This window comes from Saccopteryx bilineata, chromosome 1 (genome assembly GCF_036850765.1).
Source record: "Saccopteryx bilineata isolate mSacBil1 chromosome 1, mSacBil1_pri_phased_curated, whole genome shotgun sequence".
NCBI classification, from domain to species: domain Eukaryota; kingdom Metazoa; phylum Chordata; class Mammalia; order Chiroptera; family Emballonuridae; genus Saccopteryx; species Saccopteryx bilineata.
In genome coordinates this window covers 391,830,008-391,838,782 of record NC_089490.1, presented here as the reverse complement: position 1 = coordinate 391,838,782, position 8,775 = coordinate 391,830,008, and the positions used below count along the sequence as shown (strand labels likewise).

The window sequence follows — 8,775 nt, the reverse complement described above, 5'->3', positions numbered from 1 at the left end:
AGCTAGCATGAAATGTTATGGGGGTTGATAGATGAAGTATCAGCTCTCCTTGATGGAATAAATAGTTGAGTTCTTAGAGAAGGCGGTGATGGAGATAGTTCAACCTATGTCATCAGTCTCTACATTTTCTTTTCTCTCTCCTGTGATGCTTTCATCTCAAACAACTTCCTTGCTTCTCTTCCTGGGCCCCTGTTTTCGTTCATCTCATCAATATTGCCTGAAATACCTTTCTTCTTACCTTTAGTTATCTAAATGTTATCTTCCCAGACCAATTCTTTCTTTGAGAGTTTTCTCATCTACTCCACCTATGGAACCCAGTGACTGGTTATTATTTTTTTGCCTCAAAATAAGAAAATGTTACTTCGAACTGCTATTTTATTCTGATGTCTGGGCATTATTTCCCCAACTACACTATAAATCTAAGAAAACATTACATCAATGAGCACAGGTTCTGTGCTAGACGTTCTAATAAATACTGTAAATGTATTACTTCATTAAACACTTCCAACATCACTGTTACCTAGAAGCCATTGTTGCCTTTATTTTACAGATGAAGAGAATGAAGTGCAGAGAGATTTAGAAGCTTGCTCAAAGTGACACAGTCATTAAGCTATGGAATTGAGAATTTACACCCAGGCCATGTGGCTCCAGAATCCAGGCAGCAAATTACTTGATCCCAGCTGGTTCTGGCTGCTCAGTGAGTCATTTGCCCATTGATAGAAAAGAGGGATCATCTTGGCAAAGGTAGACCCCAAAGAGGAAAAGGAAAGAAACCCTACATTGTTTTCTTAAGAATCTTCTCTTGAAGAAAAGACAAGCTTTATAAAGAATATTCGGTCCCAATATCACCAAGATCATTTAAGTTTTGTTCCTTCAGATGTAAGCTCTTGAGGTTTTAGTTCTTTGAGGACCTGGCTCTACATTACTGAAAACCTCTAAGAAAATGTCTCTTAATCTGTGCAGTATGGGAATCAAGGTGCAGGTCAAGAAGTATCTCTGAATTCCCAGCCTCTTCAAGATGTGGGCTTGGTATCCTTCACCAAGTACTGAGAAAGTCGTGCCCCTTGGAAAGGAGCATGACAGGAGTTCAATGTTCCACCCTTACTTCTAGAAAATGATCCTTTCCTTGAAGCTGTTAGTGGAGTTACATAAAAGGTATCCTTAAAGAAGTGAGTACATATGCGGGATATAAAACTGAAACTCATAGACACAGACAACAGTATGGTGGTAACCAGAGGGAAAGGGAAGCCAGGAAGTATTAAAGGGAAAAAGGAGTAAAAACTATGACGATGGAAGATTTGACTTTGGGTAATGAACACACAATGCAACATACAGATCATGTATATTTTGCATACTTTATTACTATAATTAATATGGCCTGACAGATATCAGAATGAGTGCCTTAAAAGAAGTTTATAGAAATATAAAAAAATCACATAAAACTATTTTACATATTTTGGTACAATAGATGCTTAATTTTCTATACAATTTCCATGACAACTTGCTGTCCAACATTTGCTAGGTCACTTGATCTCAAAGGTAGGACCTCTTCATTTCTTTCATGGCATTAAATTTTTTTATATGAACAACCTTTATGTCCTTTGTGTGTTATCCTTTCCACATCTTCTTATAAATAGTAGTTGGAAATAGTCTGATAACCATATCTGTGAATTGTGTCTTAATAATGCTAGAATGGTACTGATTTTTCAATAAAAGCAGGAACTTCCCTGCTATATCTTTCCCAATGGTTGATATTAAGATATGAGTATCTCATTGATTTTTTTATAATTTTCCCACTTGGACATTTTTAAGTGGGTTTTATTATCTCATCATACAGTAAAATAAAACATGAAAAGTATTTCTCATTTTAAACACAATTTTATAACTTGGAGGAGTTTTAGATAATATAGTTGGACTTTTTTTTTAATGGAAAAGACTATCAAATCCAAAGAGTTAAGAGATGCCTGACCTGTGGTGGAGCAGTGGATAAAGCGTCGACCTGGAATGCTGAGGTCGCCGGTTCAAAACCCTGGGATTACCTGGTCAATGCACATATGGGAGTTGATGCTTCCTGCTCCTCCCTTCTTCTCTCTCTCTCTCTCTCTCTCCTCCTTCTCTCCTCTCTAAAAAATGAATAAATAAAAAGTCTTAAAAAAAAAAGGAGCCTCAACTCTTAAAAAAAAAAAAAAAAACCAAAGAGATAAGGGTGAATTGCCCAAGTATATGCTAATTTTTTGCACTATTGCCCAGACCTAGTCTCTAGAAATGTTATCTCCCAGTTCAATGATGTTTCAATAATTGTATATTATAGACCTGATTAGATAATCTATCATTGGCTTAAACTGTTCTTTGTGACTGTTAATGATAGATTTTTATAATAAAAATTCTTTTCTTTCTTTTACCGGGTTACACGTGACCGATGGAAGGTAGTAAATGGAAGGTAGTAATCAGATGGCAGTGACTGGATTTCTTCTCTTGGCCTCACAGATCATCTTCAATCAGCAGATTATCCTTTTTGTCACGCTTCTCTTTGTCTCTCTGGTCACAGTGAGGGGCAACTTAGGGATGATCACTTTCATATAAGTCGATCCCAGACTCCACACACCCATGTACGTTTTCCTTGTATATATATTTGTCCCTTGTAGATACCTGTTCCTCTTCCTCCATTGCCTCCAGAGAAAAGAGGCATCTCTTTCATGGATTGTGCTGCACAGATGTGATTCTTTTTTTTATTTTTAATTTTTGTGGTGATTGAATGTTTCTTCCTGGCTTCTATGGCATATGACTGCTTCACAGCCATCAATAAACCCTTGTTGTATACACTCATCATGTCCCAGAAGATCTGTGTGCAGCTGGTGGCAGGGCCTTATGCCGTGACTCTTCTAAACACAACAACTCATTAAATTCTTGCGTTTGACTTACCATTCTGTGGTCCAAATATTATCAAGCACTACTTCTGTGACATTTCACCACTGCTGTCCCTAGCATGGGCAGACACCTGACTCAACAAGTTAGTGCTCTGCATCTCGGCTGGATCTATAAGAGCACTCAGTGGCCTGATCAGCATGATCTCCTTTGTTGTACCCTGGTGCCCATCCTGAAGATCCAGACTGCTGATGAGAGGTGCAAAGCTTTCTCCCCTTGTTCCTCTCACCTAGCAGCTGTCTTCATCCTACATGCAACTCTTTTCTACGTCTATGTTTAGCCTGACTCAAGTTCCTCTCTAGACAGCAATACAGCGATCTCTCTATTTTATACTGTGGTCACCTCCATGCTGAACCCTTTTACCTATGGCTTGAGAAACAAGGAGGTGAAAACAACATTTAGGAGGAAGTTTGAAAGAAAAATGCAATAGTGTGATTTAAAATGTGTATAAAATTAGAAAATTAGAAAATTCCTGAATCTGCCAGTTTACCAGATCATTTGTATACTGAAAGTACTATTTATATTGATTTTTTCATCAGTCTTCTCATTTGTGAAATGATGGAGACTACCCAAGAAAAGGTAATTTATGTCAGAAGAAAAGAAGAAAATCCCTGAGAACTTTTATATGTTCTTATATGTGGTAAGATGTTTTATTCCAGACCAGAAAAGCAATGTTATAAGGAAAAGATCAACAGAGTTTATTATAGAGGTTTCACAGACCTTTTAAAAGGGTTAACAGTGGAAAATGAGAGAATAATAGCAAAACAGGTGACTCACAATGAGCTAATGTCCCAGTAGGAAAGTGTTGGAGCACATATATAAAACATAGCAGAAAAATGAAACACAGCAGAGAAATAAACTAAGAAATGAATGTCTAGTGATTCAATTGAAAATAAAGAAGCCACAAGTTAAATATATATAATGATATATTAAATATGTTATATATAAATATATATACATAATTGTTCAACTTTATAATTGTTTGAGTAAATAAAACCAAATTGTCAAGGCAATGTGTTTTTTTCCATCTATCAGATTGGCAAATATTAAAATGGGTTATGTGCAAAGCTAGTAAGATTACCGCTTGGGTATGAACAACAATTTTATACATAGCTAATAAAGCTAAGTGTGAATAAAATAATTTGATGATTTCTATTAAAATGCACATAATTTTTTTTAGTACTGAGCATAATATGTGTTTAATAAGAGTTGCTTCTTGAAAGGTAACTGATTTAAGATCTTCCTAAATCTAATTTTGTTGTATATGTTTGTTTTCCTTTTCTCTAATTTAATTTATTATGTTTACATAGCTTCTAGTGTTGCCCCAAAAGCATCCCCCCTCCCCCTAAAATGCACATAATCTTTGACCTAGGTATTATTTTACATTTGGGAATCTATGCTATAGAAATATGAATACTGGAAACAAATGTTGCAGCATATTTTGTAGAGGAAATAAAAGGAAACAACCTGAATCTTCACTATTAGGAGAAATACATATTCTTTCTTTGAAATATGTTCAGCTAATTACAAAAAGAATAAGATGTTTATGCTTTGGTTTGGAGGAAACTCTCTGACATAACCACTGATAGATGGAAAAGAGTCAAGTCAAAGTTTAATTTGCAGTTAATAATTTGTAAAAGACAAAAAAAGGAAATACAGGTGGGGAGTGAAGCTTACCTAATGTGTAAAATCGATTGGTATGTACACATGTACACGATCATAGGGGCAAGTATGGAAGACTATCAGCCAAACTGTTAACATTGGTTAATTCAATAGCATGACATTGGAAGTAGCAAAGGGGGCATACACCTTTAAGTTGTTGGGCTTGTTTTACAATAAATATGTTTAATTCTATAATTACAACTCACTTTTGAAAAGCTGGAATCTATATCAAAACTGAATGAATGAATGAATGAATGAATATGTCAGTAAATAAATAGAGGCTACTCTACATTCCAACATTCTCTGATTTCATGAAACATTCTTTTTTTATATCATTTTTAATTAATTAATTAATTAATTTAATTTTACAGAGACAGGGAGAGAGAGACAGAGAGAGGGATAGACAGGGACAGACAGACAGGAACGGAGAGATGAGAGGCATCAATCATTAGTTTTTCGTTGCACGTTGCAACACCTTAGTTGTTCATTGATTGCTTTCTCACATGTGCCTTGCTTGACCGCAGGCCTTCAGCAGACCGAGTAACCCCTTGCTGGAGCCAGCAACCTTGGGTCCAAGCTGGTGAGCTTTGTTCAAACTGCCCGCGCTCAAGCCGGCAACCTTGGGGTCTCGAACCTGGGTCCTCCACATCCCAGTCCGACGCTCTATCCACTGCACCACCACCTGGTCAGGCTGAAACATTCTTTTTTAACATTGGTGAATGAAATCGTTGTCAAGAATTAAGGAACGGGAAAGTATTCTCAGCAACTCTATGCTTCAGTCTCTCACTCTTTTCTCTCTAAGGCTCTGCATTCCCCTTCACTTCCTGGAGTCTGTAATTTTTCTACAAAGTATTATTTAGTTTTATTACAAACTTTAAAATGATTACAAAGTGCTGTTAAAAGTAATGCAATGTGCCCTGGCCGGTTGGCTCAGCGGTAGAGCGTCGGCCTGGCGTGCGGGGGACCCAGGTTCGATTCCCGGCCAGGGCACATAGGAGAAGCGCCCATTTGCTTCTCCACCCCTCCCCCCTCCTTCCTCTCTGTCTCTCTCTTCCCCTCCCGCAGCCAAGGCTCCATTGGAGCAAAGATGCCCGGGCTCTGGGGATGGCTCTGTGGCCTCTGCCTCAGGCGCTAGAGTGGCTCTGGTCACAACATGGCGACACCCAGGATGGGCAGAGCATCGCCCCCTGGTGGGCAGAGCGTCGCCCCTGGTGGGTGTGCCGGGTGGATCCCGGTCGGGCGCATGCGGGAGTCTGTCTGACTGTCTCTTCCCGTTTCCACCTTCAGAAAAAATACAAAAAAAAAAAAAAAAAGTAACGCAATGCAAATACGATGAAATTTGGAAAGTATACTAAACATTCTCTTAAATGTGTCTGCATGAAACTATATTCCGTAGTTTCTGCAGTACAACATTTCATAAAAAGAATGGCTGTTTCTTCTAATGTTACTAATTCAGTTTGTTTCCTTTTATTTCCCCCCAGAATGATGTTACAACATTTCTATAGCATAGCTTTTCAAATGTAAAATAGGTAGCTCAGAGATTATGTACAATTAACATTAGTGTCAGTCTTGTGAAAATTTCCAAACCAATTTTACTAAGATTATTAAAACTTTGGCTTTGGTGTGACAAAGGGAAATGTATTTTTTCCTACTTTTATACAAAAAGATGAAAAGTCTCTTTCCCAGTCAGATTTTTGCCTCAAAATGACTCTATTCTGTATCTCTATTATATAACAGGTCTCAAACCACACATCACCTTTTAAACTTGTCATTTCCTAGTATAAGACCTGAAATAATTTCTTTTCAATTATTTCTTGAACATTTATGATGCAAAACCTATTGGAAGGAGATTGGAGAGAGAACAGCAGGAAGTAAGCGATAATTATACATTTCCTGAATTGCTCTCCTGCAAGTGCATGCAAATGTATTCAAGCCAACTGTCTTCCAGCCTCACTTATTGCTGTTCTGATCTCCTAATATATTTTTCTTTAGAAGAATTCTCTTCCTATCATATTTATATGGCTAACTCTTCTTGTTTTTCCTATCCCGTTCAAGTGTCGCTTTTACCCAGAGATTCATCCTCATTTTCCAGTCTAAATTAGAGACCTTCCAGTTATTTTCCTTTATAGCACCACATTCTTTTCCTCCAAACTTTATAAGTGGAACACATTGCACATTAAGATAGATTTTTGTTTTGTTTTAAATAGTGGGAAATGTTCCCAGCTGATTCTTTATATAAGTCAGTGACAAAAACTCAATGGGAAGTGCATTTTGTTTGTTTGTTTACACTGTAAGTCTTTAACTGGTTCTCCTTATTTTGTAAAGAAAGGATAAGTAAGTTCCAATACCAGTAGGGAAATTCTCCATCGATTAAGACCTCTACACCCTGAGATCTCCTGATTACTTATCTTGGTTCCTGGGAGAAGGTCATCAATTTTCATGAGGCATGGTTTCTGAGAAGCCATATGTAATTCTTATCTTTGAGAGTTGTTTCCCCCCACCCTTCTGGCTTCTTTTCAATTTTTTTTCTTATCTTTTAATTTTCTATAGTTTGAAAATTGTATGCCTAAACATAGCTTTTGTTGGCATGTATCCTGCTTGGTGTTCTCTGAGCTTTCTGGATCTGTGGTTTGGTGACTAAGATTAATTTGAGGAAATTATCAGTAACTATTGTTTTAAATATTTCTTCTGTGTTTTTTTTTATTACTCTTTTTTCTAATATCTCCACTGTGCACATGTTACATCACTGGTAGCTGTTCCACAGTCCTTATGTGGTAGGCAGTCAGACAGGCATGAACAGAGTAGGACAATAGGCCAGGTACCCGGATGTTGCCAGGGCAGAAAGTCCCTGACCCCTAGCAATGGTCACCTAACGAAGGGCAGAACTGGGACAGCAAGTGTTGGAAATAAGTAATGTTAATCAGGACCTGGCCCCTAAGGCACCCTTTTCTGTCCTAAATCATCTGCAGTCATGTGGGTCAGAAATTCTCTCTGACCTTTTCTCCCCTGGTTAGCAGGTTGTCATGTGGAAGACACCCCTCCTTCTTAGAGAAGAATAAAGGGGTTGGAGAAATGCCTCGTCTGGCTTCCATACAAAGACAGGAGATGACATGACAGGCCCTCCATAGGTCAGCTAGAAGAAGAAAGAGGTTAAACCCCTCTAAGGGGGTAAAGGGAGTCCTTAAACATACCCCACGGCAGTTTTTTGAGACACTTACTCAAAACTTTTTTTTCAAGCATACTTTTGCTTTGCTTGCTAAATAAACTTTCTCTTTTGAGCTTGAGTCTTGCCTTTGAATTTTTTCTTAGCCAGAACTCAAGTACCAAAGTCGACTTTCACCATTTACTCTTAGATATTCTGTTCTGTTTTTTTCCCCCTCCACTCTTTGTTCTCTTTGCTTTTTCAGTGTTTGAAGTTTCTATTGATATATCCATAAGCACACTGATTTTTTTTCCTAAACCATGTCCACTCTGCTAATAAGTGCATCAAAGGCTATTTCCAATTTGCTTAATGTTTTTGATCTCTAGCATTTTAATTATAGTTGATTAAAATTCCTGACCTGATCATTCCTACGTCCTTGTCATTTCTGGTTCTGATACTTGCTCTGTCTCTTCAAATTGCATCTTTGCCTTTTTGTATGCTTTGTCATTTTTTTTTTCTGGATAGGCTGACATGACATACTGGCTTAAAGAAACTGCTGTAAATAGCCTTTAGTGATGTGATGACATGGCTGAGGGGGAGGGGAAGGAGAAGTGTTCTATAGATCCATGATTATGTCTCAGTCTTTTAGTGAAGTGCTGCCTGTGCTCTGTGACCCGCCCAAGTGTGCCTTAGCTTTTCTTTCTTTCTTTTTTTTTTTTTTTTGTATTTTTCTGAAGCTGGAAACAGGGAGAGACAGTCAGACAGACTCCCGCATGCGCCCGACCGGGATCCACCCGGCACGCCCACCAGGGGGCGTCGCTCTGCCGCGACCAGAGCCACTGTAGCGCCTGGGGCAGAGGCCAAGGAGCCATCCCCAGCTCCTGGGCCATCTTTGCTCCAATGGAGCCTTGGCTGCGGGAGGGGAAGAGAGAGACAGAGAGGAAGGAAAGAGGGGTGAAGAAGCAAATGGGCGCTTCTCCTGTGTGCCCTGGCCTGGAATCAAACCCGGGTCCCCCGCACGCCAGGCCGATGCTCTACCACTGAGC

The 8,775-nt window shown here is 38.6% G+C and overlaps 1 pseudogene; it reads left to right on the top strand.

Moving 5' to 3' along the window:
- The first annotated feature begins 2,434 nt into the window (after positions 1 to 2,434).
- LOC136319700 (olfactory receptor 5G29-like) lies at positions 2,435 to 3,355 on the top strand (annotated as a pseudogene).
- The last annotated feature ends 5,420 nt before the right edge of the window (positions 3,356 to 8,775 follow it).